We start from the raw sequence: 12,286 nt of genomic DNA on the forward strand, positions 1-12,286 counted from the left end.
CACAGCTCTCTGTGAGAAATAGGAATATGTGTATATATACGGCAGTGCAGGGGAACATAGGAGAGCGGCCGCCGCATCCATACATTATACAGGAGGATCACAGCGGGTGTCAGGAGTGATACCCGCGGTGATCTTTCCTTAACTACAAGTACTACTACTCCCAACATGGAGTACACTCTGCTCCATGCTGGGAGCTGTAGTACCTGCATTAATAGACACATCGCAGCGGGTGTCAGAAGTTACACTCGCTGCGATATGTCTATTAATGCAGGTACTACAGCTCCCAGCATGGAGCAGAGTGTACTCCATGTTGGGAGTAGTAGTACCTGCAGTAAGGGACAGATCACAGCGGATGTCACTCCTCCTGACACCCGCTGCGATCCTCCTGATGTGAATGTCGGGATCAGCTGTTCTCAAGCCTACAGAGCCGGGAGAACAGCTGCCGTAGGTATACATCGTAAATCTACTGCCCAGCAAGAACTTACAGTGAGCCTGCAATGTGTATACAGTATACACATTGCTGGCTCACTTAACCCCTTGCTGAGCTGTGCGCTATGCGCAAGCCCAGCAAGGAAAGAGTTAACTTACACTGCTGGACAGTGTAGGTTAACCCTTTGGGCGGTATACACTATATACAGGAATTGTATATGAAAAGAGAAAAAAATTGAGAAAGCGATGCGCATCTAAGCGTAGTAGCAGTTGTAACAAGAGTATACAGCCAATATGTGTGTATAGTAGAAAGGTTTGCTCACCTTTCTGTGTTGTACCATGGGCCCAACACCATTTAGCGCTTGCTTCCCACACTGGAGCCTGTTCCCATTCCAGCAGAGGTGAACGGTCAAAATCGTAGAAACAGCAGTGGATCCAGGTGATCCCATCAATGGATGTGCTTTGATCGGCGATCTCCTCCGTGGATCAGCAGAATAAAATTCAAATAACCGCTAGGAGTGCTTGTAAAAGAATCAGGAAGATTTATTCTTCCAGCATGCAAAATGTACAGAACGACGCGTTTCGAGGGGCGGGGACCCCCTCTTCGTCAGGCTATCTATAGATAGCTGTATATAGTGTATACAGAAGACGAAGTCCGCTTACTTCCCTTGAGTCCCGGGCAGCGCCTAAAATGTCATAACCAATTTTTTGTGTTTTTTTCTTCTTGTTTCAGATCCGTGTATGCAGAGGATTACTGCGGATTCGATGGATTAAGGCGGTTAAATTTTTTTTCTTTTAATAAAATGGTTAACGAGGGCTGTGGGGGAGTGATTTTTAAAATAAAATAATTTTTCCAATGTGTTGTGTTTTTTTTTATTATTGAATTTTCAGGCTTAGTAGTGGAAGCCGGTCTTATTGAAGGAATCCATTACTAAGCGAGGGCCTAGCGTTTGCGCCAAAAACAGCTAGCGCTAACCACCAATTATTACCCCGGTACCCACCGCCACAGGGGTGCCGGGAAGAGCCGGTACCAACAGGCCCGGAGCATCAAAAATGGTGCTCCTGGGCCTAGGCGGTAACAGGCTGGCGTTATTTAGGCTGGGGAGGGCCAGTAATAATGGTCCTCGCCCACCCTGGTAACATTAGGCTGTTGCTGTTTGGTTGGTATTGTGCTGAGAATGAAAATACGGGGAACCCTATATGTTTTTTTATTTTTTTTTATTTAAATAAATAAAATAAAAAAACGCATAGGGTTCCCAGTATTTTCATTCTCAGCACAATACCAACCAAACAGCAACAGCCTGACGTTACCAGGGTGGGTAAGGACCATTGTTACTGGCCCTCCCCAGCCTAAATAACGCCAGCCTGTTACCCAGGAGCACCCCTGTGGCGGTGGGTACCGGGGTAATAATTGGGGGTTAGCGCTAGCTGTTTTTGGGGCTAATGGATTCCGTCAATAAGACCGGCTTCCACTACTAAGCCGGAAAATTCAATTAAAAAAAAACACAACACATTGGAAAAATGATTTTATTTTAAAAAACACTCCCCCACAGCCCTCGTTAACTATTTTATTAAAAGAAAAAAAAATCCACCGTAATCCATCGAATCCGCCGTAATCCTCTGCATGCACGGATGTGAAACGAGAAGAAAAAAAAACACAAAAAATTGGTTATGACATTTTTGGCGCTGTCCGCTGGGGAGAGCAGCCATGATGCAATGTCTTCCCAAACAGGGAGCCACCAATTGTTGCAAAACTACAACTCCCAGCATGCCCAGACAGCCTTTGGCTGTCTGGGCATGCTGGGAGTTGTAGTTTAGCAACAGCTGGAGTCTCCCTGTCTGGGTAGACACTGGCAGAAGGGTCTGTTCCCATTATCCAAAATGGACAATGTGATCAGAGTTTCAGACTAGCCTGAATCCCGTCTGTAGCTCCGCCCACTGATGACATCATCACTAGGGGGTGGAGCTACACTGACCTGCCCCGGACTCGAGGGAAGTAAGCGGACTTCGTCTTCTGTATACACTATATACAGCTATCTATAGATAACTGTATATAGTGTATACCGCCCAAAGGGTTAATCTACACTGTCCAGCAGTGTAAGTTAACTCTTTCCTTGCTAGGCTTGCGCATAGCGCACAGCTCAGCAAGGGGTTAAGTGAGCCAGCAATGTGTATACTGTATACACATTGCAGGCTCACTGTAAGTTCTTGCTGGGCAGTAGATTTACAATGTATACCTACTGCTCAGCGTCACCTGTTCTCCCGGCTCTGTAGCCTTGAGAACAGCTGATCCCGACATTCACATCAGGAGGATCGCAGCGGGTGTCAGAAGTGGTGTCTCCAGCATTCATATTTAGGGGGGGCACATGGGGGGCCAGTGACAAAAGTGGGGGGGGGGCAATTTTAAAATGTGTGTGTATGTGTGTATATATATATATATATATATATATATATATATATCATAGATAAATGCACACACACACTGTGCAGAACATGTTTAATTTAAAAAAATGTAAAAAAAAATGTAATTTAAAATCTTCATACATTCTTGTAGCACAATGATTTTTTTTTCCGTTTTTGCCGTAGATTTTCGGGTAAAATGACTGATGTCATTACAAAGTACAATTGGTGGCACACAAAATAAGCCATCATATGGATTTTTAGGTGCAAAATTTAAAGGGTTATGATTTTTAAAAGGTGAGGAGGAAAAAACAAAAGTGCATAAACAGAAAAACGCTATGTCCTTAAGGCGTTACAACTTTTGGACAGTACCATCAACTTTGATAGCGGCATCTAAAGTATTAATGTCAAACATCAGCCTGATTGGTGATGTTATACAACACAGTGGGAGCAGGCACTGTGTGTACACATACGCCTTGTGTCCTTAGGTCTCATTTACACGGATGAATCCCCAGCATATTTTACACTGTGGATCCCCCAACAATGGACCCTACAGTGCTGCCTCCATCTGTGCCTCCACCTGTGCCCGCTACAAGCAGATACGCTTTGATGTGTATACTCGCACACATCGCGGCTGCTTTCGGCCTAGCTCAGAGAGCAGGAGGAGCGGTCATGATGTGTCTGCTCGTAGCGGTGGATTGCCGTTATGAGCAGCACAGATGGAGGCAGCACTGTAGGGTCCATTGCCGGGGATCCGCATTGTAAAATATGCTGGGGATCCACGCCTGAATGAGCCCTTTGGGTACGTTCACACGTAGAGGATCTGCTGTATATTTTCAGCAGATGATTTTGCTACCTATTGAAGCTAATAGGTTGCAAAATCAGCTGCACAAAATATGCAGCAAAAATATGCAGCAGATCCTGTATATGTGAATGTACCCTTAAGGGGTTAATGATAAACTAGTAGTGTGTTCACATGTTGTCCTTCCAGAGGGGTCACTTTCCCTCCTCCAGTGTCCACAGGTCTCCAAAAGGTCACATTATCAGAACAATTTATGGAAAAATCGCGGCAAAAATTGCAAGATTTTACAGCGATTTACAAAAAATCGCGGTAAACCTGCGCAATTTTGCCGCGATTTCCCCCAAAAAATTGTTCTGATAATGTGACCTGTTGGTGACCTGTGGACACTGGAGGAGGGAAAGTTACCCCACTGGACTGCTACTATACATATGACCCAGCCCCAGGATAGACTGCTGATCAGGGGGGAGAGAGGCAGGACAAGGGGACATCACTCACCTCACATGAAGCTGCTCTGTGTTCCGGAGGCCTGTCAGCTCTCGGCCTGTCCCCTCCAGTGCTGGGGGTGGAGCCATCATCAGGTACCTTCATCCCTGCTCTGCCTGTCTCTGCTAATGATACGCAGACCAGGAGGAGCAGCACAGGGATATCCCTATTTATTTTAAATTGGGGGGGCACAAGGGGGGGGGCACGGCCCAATCTAGGGGGGGGCCATGGCCCCCTCCTAGCAACGCCATTGGGTGTCAGGAGGAGTGACATCTGCTGTGATCTGTCCCTTACTGCAGGTACTACTACTCAAAACATAGAGTACACTGTACTCCTTGCTGGGAGCTGTAGTACCTGCATTAATAGACATATCGCAGCGAGTGTAACTTCTGACACATGATGCGATCTGTCTATTAATACAGGTACTACAGCTCCCAGCATGGAGCAGAGTGTACTCCATGTTGGGAGTAGTAGTACTCGTAGTTAAGGAAAGATCACTTCGGGTATCACTCTTGACACCCCCTGTGATGCTCCTGTATAATGCATAGATGCGGCGACCGCTCTTCTATGGTCCCCTGCACGGCCGTATATATACAAATATTTCTATTTCTCACAGAGAGCTGTGATTGGCTGGAACCATCTGGCCAATCACAGCTCTGCGGGAAATATGAATATGTGTATATATACGTCAGTGCAGGGGACCATAGAAGAGTGGCCGCCGCATCTATACATTATACAAGAGGATCGCAAGGAACCCCGGCGATCTGTCAATCAGTACAGGTAACTACTACTCTCATCATGGAACAGTGTGTTCCATGCTGGGAGTAGTAGTACTTCTTAAAAAATGTAAAAAATAAAAAAAAGTGAAAAACACGCACACACTACATTTTTATTATTGTCGGCTACATTTTCAGTGCTTTACCCGCTCGCATAAATTGATCCCTGTTTAAAAACATTTCATAATAAAAAGATACATTTCGTTAGATACAATTTTTTCCATCACTACTGTATCTTTTTTATTATTTTATTTTTATTAGAATGAAATATTTACATTTGTTTATGGATAACGAATGCATTCGTTATTTACCGCATGCATTCAGTAAATAACGAATGCATTCGTTATTTTGCTATTCGTATTATCGTGGCTATTCGGGAATGTTCAAAATATGTTTTCGTATATTCGGATCGGTCCGAATGCCCGAAAACGGTAAAATTCGGTAAATTCGTGCCGAAACGAATTGCACATGTCTATTCACTATGGTCAAATCGAAGGAAGGCATCCAGTTCTTGGATACCTGGATGTATATTGACGGATATGGTTTAAAAACAGTTCTATTTATTAAGAGTACAGGTCGAAATAGCCTCTTACATTTTGACAGTTTACACCCAAAGAGAATAATACGCTCCCTACCATACAGCCAATTTCTTCGAGTAAGAAGTATAGTAGATGATCCAGAAAATCTCAAGAAGGGATTAGATGATACGAATCATAAATTTGTTTCTAGGAGTTACTCAAGAAGGCTGATTAGGGAACAATAGAAAAAAGCAGTGGAGAAGGAGAGGTCACAATTATTGAATCCCACACCTAAGATGGTAGAACAGGATACCTTTCATTTCAACTTACAATACATATAGTGCTGACAACGCTAAGATCATACACACACATTGGTCAGTGGTTTCCCACACTTATAGAGACCTCACCGAATTGTGTACTCCACCTCTACTCTCATATCAACGGGTGACTAATCTAAGAGACAGATTTGTGAAATCTGACATTACTCCCATAGTACCTGACTTGACATCACAACTCAGACCAGGTTATTATCCTCGTCTGGGTTGTGATAGCTGTAATTTGATGGTGAAAGGGGAAATTTTTGGTACATCCAACAACACAACAGAGATTCAGGATTAAACAGCACATGACATGTCAGACAGATTTTGTGATTTATGTGATCTGTTGCCCCTGCAATATGATATATGTTGGCGAAATGACCAATGAGTGCAGGATCAGATTAAATAACCATAAATCATCAATCAGGACAAAAAGGTGGAATTACCGATCCCTTGACACTTTATAGAACAGCGACATTACATTAACCAATTGAGGTTTACCATTTTGGAACATATCCCTGTCCCAGATGAGGGGGATAGAATAAGGCCAATAAAATAGAGAGAGGGGAAGTGGATCCATAGGCTTGGGTCTCTACAACTGAATGGTTTGAAAGGGGATTTTCCTCTTAGAGTTTTTGCATAGGTGCGCCTTCCCCTCCTTTAGTGATTTTTTTAAATTCTTTTTGATCTTTTTCATGTTATCTCAGAGTGATTTGCTTATTCAAAGATTTACCACTAGGACTACAATGGCAGCTAGAGAACAATTATAAAAAGAAAAGAGGTGCGCTCCTGGTGTAATACTGCGGGATGAACAAGAAAGGTGTATGGATAAATTGCACCTTACCGTGTGGTGTAGTACTAAGAGTACAACACCTGAGATGGCATGTAAACTCGCTCAAGTCGATGACAGGTGTCAGCCTCGGTGTCCGATTCGCGTGACTACTCAGTCCGGTGTTGAAAGTATTGAAAGAACAAAAGGTGAGAGACTATCCGATGGCGCCATCCTGAATGACTCAAAATTGCCGTGAGTTTAAACAAGGCAATTTTATTGGAAATAGTGCAACATAAAAGTTTCGAATCCGGACCGGATTCTTCGTCAGGCAGAATGATGTCATTCTGCCTGACGAAGAATCCGGTCCGGATTCGAAACTTTTATGTTGCACTATTTCCAATAAAATTGCCTTGTTTAAACTCACTCATTGAGTCATTCAGGAAGGCGCCATCGGATAGTCTCTCACCTTTTGTTCTTTCATTACAATGTCAGCTAATCTGTTGTAGTGGTCTGTATTTATTTCTATATAGAAATCATTTTAATGTACACTGATTTACATATATATCTCTTCACTTATAGATACTCACCAGAAGGTCCGGATGAAGATGGGTTAGCTACTCTCCTGATTGAAGATTGCCAACCGTTCACCAAATCTCTACACATACGGTTTATTATGTATAGGTATGCTACGGTTTTTATATGACAGGAGGTGACATGGTTTGTTATTGGGGCAGAGTGATTATTTATGTATTTCGGCACATTGTGTGATCGTGGCATTTGACTGAGTATTGAATTCAGAGATGGTCCAAGTGGTAAATTTGTGGGAGATGAGTGTCAAGTGGATTATCCTACCCAAGAGTCCTGGAGTGGGACCATGAGGCAGTTGTCCTGACATAGACTCACACTACCTGGGTACCTCTGACCCTAAGGGTTGATCGTATCCCAAGGTAGACCCCCTTATTTTAGGACTTGCATGAATGACTGTAATACAGTGGGGCAAAAAAGTATTTAGTCAGCCACCAATTGTGCAATTTCTCCCACTTAAAAATATGATAGAGGCCTGTATTTTTAACCATAGGTATACCTATGGATGCAACTTAGCATTCTTTCTCCTCCAAACACGACGAGTTGAGTTTTACCAAAAAGTTTTACTTTGGTTTCATCTGACCACATGACATTCTCCCAATACTCTTCTGGATCATCCAAATGCTCTCTAGTAAACTCTAGATGGGCCCAAACATGTACTGGCTTAAGCAGGGAAACACATCTGGCACTGCATGATTTGAGTCCCTGGTGGCGTAGTGTGTTACTGATGGTGGCCTTTGTTACATTAGTCCCAGCTCTCTGTAGGTCATTCACTAGGTCCCCAATGTGATTTTGGGATTTTTACTCACCGTTCTTGTGATCATTTTGACACCGCGGGGTGAGATCTTGTGTGGAGCCCCAGATCGAGGGAGATTATCAGTGGTCTTGTATGTCTTCCATTTTCTAATAATTGATCCCACAGTTGATTTCTTCACACCAAGCTGCTTTCCTATTGCAGATTCAGTCTTTCCAGCCTAGTGCAGGTCTACAATTTTGTTTCTGGTGTCCTTCGACAGCTCTTTGGTCTTGGCCATAGTGGAGTTTGGAGTGTGACTGTGTGAGGTTGTGGACAGGTGTCTTTTATACTGATAACAAGTTCAAACAGGCGCCAATAATACAGGTAACGAGTGGAGGACAGAGGAGACTCTTAAAGAAGAAGTTACAGGTCTGTGAGAGCCAGAAATCTTGCTTGTTTGTAGGTGACCAAATACTTATTTTCCACCATAATTTGCAAATAAATTCATTAAAAATCAGACAATGTGATTTTATGGATTTTTTCTCTCATTATGCATCTCATAGTTAAGCAGGGCAGTCATTAAATTTTTTTGGCCCCACACACACAATCACACAGTCAGTCTCAATACCTCATCCCCACCTCTTCCGACAAAAAACATATAATATATATATAAAAAAAGGGGGGATGGGGGTTTGGGGTGCTGATACTACAAATAAAATGGCACAGGGGGATTGGGGGGGGGGTGCATGCTGCTACTACAAATAAAACAGCACAGGGGGATTAGGGGGGTACTGCAGGCTGCTGAACTACCCCCCCCCCCAATCCCCCTGTGCTGTTTTATTTGTAGTAGCAGCATGTGCCCCCCAATGCTGTTTTATTTGTAGTACCAGCACCCCAAACGCCCCCCAATCCCCGTGTGCTGTTTTATTTGTAGTAGCAGCACCCCAAATCCCCCCCAATCCCCCTGTGCCGTTTTATTTGTAATATCAGCACCCCAAACCCCCCTCCCCTAATCGCCTGTGCAGTTTTATTTGTAGTAGCAGCACTCCAAACCTCCCTCCACTAATCCCCCTGTGCAGTTTTATTTGTAGCAGTACCCCAACCCGCCTCCCTGTGCAGTTTTATTTGTAGTAGCAACACCCCAAAACCCCCCTTCCCCCTGTGCCATTTGATTTATTGCAGCATCCATGTCCCCCCTCAATCCCCCTCACACACACACACACACACTCACTCACCTGGCCAGTGAGTCCAGCAGGCTCAGGTGGTGCACTGTGTCTGCAGTGCTGGGGCCAAGCAGTGAGGCAGCCAGGTAAGGTGCATGACTTCTCTCTCCTTCGGCGGCCGCAACTGGTGCCAGAAAGTTAAAGGACAACTGCAGTGGTAAACATTTATATATGCCCATGCCCAGGCCTCAAAAATAAACTCATACATACCTTCCTACGAGCCCCTGTTGGTCCAGCACAGGCCTCATGGTCCGGCAGTGCTGACGTCATTCCACTTCCTGGGGATGCCGCAGAGCCGTCGGCGTATCACCGGTCGTAGCGATGTCCCGCCCCGGCCTGTGATAGGCTGAGCCCACTGCCATGTAAGAAGCCAGCCAGAGCTCCTTACATGACAGTGGGCTCAGCCTATCACAGGCTAGGGCGGGACATCGCCATGGCCGTTGATACGCCGACAGCTCTGCGGCATCCCTGTCCACAGGAAGTGGAATGACGTCAGCACTGCCGGACCATGAGGCTTGTGCCGGACCAACGGGGGCTCGTAGTATGTATGAGTTTATTTTGTTTATTTTTAAGGCCCTGGCATATATAAATGTTTACCACTGCAGTTGTCCTTTAAACAGATTTGTAAATTACTTCTATTAAAAATTCTTAATCCTTCCAGTACTTGTTAGCAGCTGTATACTACAGAGGAAATTCTTTTCTTTTTGGATTTATTTTCTGCCATTTTAGTAACTGTCCAGAGCAGCATATGTTTTCTATGGGGATTTTCTCCTGCTCTGAACAGTTCCTGACATGGACAGAGGTGTCAGTAGAGAGCAATGTGGTTGTGAAGAAAAGAAATCCAAAAAGAAAATAATTTTCTCTGTAGTTTACAGCTGCTGAAAAGTACTGGAAGGATTAAGATTTTTTAATAGAAGTAATTTACAAATCTTATCCAAGTAGAAGAAAAGATGCACTCACCCCGTGTTTGTAGAAAAAGACTTCTTTTATTTTGCAGTACGGAACAAAGCAAGACCCCGGCAGCTAGTGTAGGGATAAGGTGCAGGACGCTGCAGATGTCTAAGGTGTGACAGCCGTTTCACCCGCGCATATGGGCTTCATCAGACCACACCTGTCTGTGATGCCGGCATCGGTAAATACCCTGTCACACCTTAGACATCTGCAGCATCCTGCACCATATTCCCACACTAGCTGCCGGGGTCTTGCTTTGTTCCGCACTGCAAAATAAAAGAAGTATTTTTCTACAAAGACGGAGGGAGTGCATCTTTTCTTCTACTTGGATATGATGTTGTACCGCACTATATGCACTTCAGGATAGCACCCCCCATATGCACGTGTATGCCGTGATTGAGGTCCATTCCCACTGGCTACCGTTACTGACTGATCTACATGCCGCTGGTGCTCAGCATTGCTGTTTCTACTTGTGATTTAATTTACAAATCTGTTTAACTTTCTGGCACCAGTTGATTAAAAAAAAAAGTTTTCCACTTGAGTACCCTTTTAAGCAGTTCAGTCTACACTGCGGCCGCTCTATAACAGTGAGCCGCATCAGCTAGGGCCGGCCCTGCTTGTACCATGATGGCTAGCTGCTTTAGCATGAAGGGCTAGCTGCTTGGGCCCCCAGGAATGACAAGGTCCAAGGCAGCTGCCCCTTTTGCCCCATGTTAAAGAAGGCCCTGTAGTTGAGGTATACCTATGATGAAAATGACAGGCCTCTCATCTTTTTAAGTGGAAGAACTTGCACAATTGGTGATTGGCTAAATACTTTTTTGCCCCACTGTATGTGTATACCCTTACACTTCACTATATGGACACTCATTTTACAATGTGCCGCTGATTTATTGTAACAGTAAATTGTAAGACTTTGTGATTTTATTTAAGGATAATTTCTACAGCTTATTCCATATTTTTGGGTCACCTAGTGTTTATATAATTATTGTTATGTTGGCTGGCCAGGATTATTATACATCAGAGTTGGCCAGAACTATTATACATCATTTGCCACAAAAAGTGCCCATATTTAAGATGGCCACCTGTAGCGTTTATACCTTTGCGCGCATGCGCCGACACTTGTTTACGTAGTGATGGCAGGACGCAGAATGCCGACACTGATTTCAGTCTGTTGGGTCCATGGAGCAAGTGACTACTTTCCTGGACCTGCACATTCAGAGTGTTTACAAACGCATCAGTATGAGAAGATACGATAGATGACTGGTTGGCAACATGTCTGACATCAGGTGAGCCGCCCACCAAACCTGACCAAGATTTAATATAATGTAATCTTTGATGATGCACTGAAATGTATGTCACGATCTAACAATGTATATATGTACTATTGTCACCACTACATCATTTGAATGAGTAATTGGGGGCCTATAAGTTTGTAGTGAATTGCACAACGTGTTATGCTTGAAAAAAGCTCTATTGATGAGTCGAAACATTGCATGTATTGTAGATGTGTGAATAAACACCAACCTTTGGTTTAACCTACTAGTGGAGGGCTGCTTCTACTTCCACAGTGTACTGTTTTTGGGACTTGAGTCTGGTCCTGGAGCTGAGCACCTAGACGGATCCAGAATCCAGGCAGTGAGCCGCTCATGGTGCTCCTTAATTTGAACATTTTCTGTATATACTGTATATATATAATATATATATATATATATATATATATATATATATATATATATACACCCTACTAAATTACAGTGGGGATCAAAAGTTTGGGCACCCCAGGTAAAAAATTGTATTAATGTGCATAAAGAAGCCAAGGAAAGATGGAATAAATCTCCAAAAGGCATCAAATTACAGATTAGACATTCTTATAATATGTCAACAAAAGTTAGATTTTATTTCCATCATTCACACTTTCAAAATAACAGAAAACAAAAAAATGGCATCTGCAAAAGTTTGGGCACCCTGCTTAGTTAATATCTTGTATTGCCCTTTTTGGCAAGTATCACAGCTTGTAAACGCTTTTTGTAGCCAGCCAAGAGTCTTTCAATTCTTGTTTGAGGTATCTTTGCCCATTCTTCCTTACAAAAGTCTTCCAGTTCTTTTAGATTTCTGGGCTGTCTGTCACGTGCTGCTCTTTTAAGGTCTATCCATAGATTTTCAATTATGTTGAGGTCAGGAGATTGTGAAGGCCATGGCAAAACCTTCAGTTTACACCTCTTGATGTAATCCCCCGTGGATTTCGAGGTGTGTTTAGGATCATTATCCATTTGTAGAAGCCATCCTCTCTTTAA

At 43.6% G+C, this 12,286-nt stretch overlaps 1 protein-coding gene across 2 annotated transcripts in view; it reads left to right on the forward strand.

Annotated features, from left to right (window-relative positions):
• The window catches only part of LOC130357822 (uncharacterized), a 174,781-nt gene that overhangs the window by 89,319 nt on the left and 73,176 nt on the right, over positions 1 to 12,286 (forward strand). For both annotated transcript variants that reach the window (XR_008889286.1, XM_056560553.1), the window contains exon 4: positions 7,077 to 7,178. The gene's annotated coding sequence lies outside the window, so the exon portion shown is untranslated. The remainder of the gene's footprint in view (positions 1 to 7,076; positions 7,179 to 12,286) is intronic.

Source organism: Hyla sarda, chromosome 2, assembly GCF_029499605.1.
Source record: "Hyla sarda isolate aHylSar1 chromosome 2, aHylSar1.hap1, whole genome shotgun sequence".
Lineage (NCBI taxonomy): Eukaryota > Metazoa > Chordata > Amphibia > Anura > Hylidae > Hyla > Hyla sarda.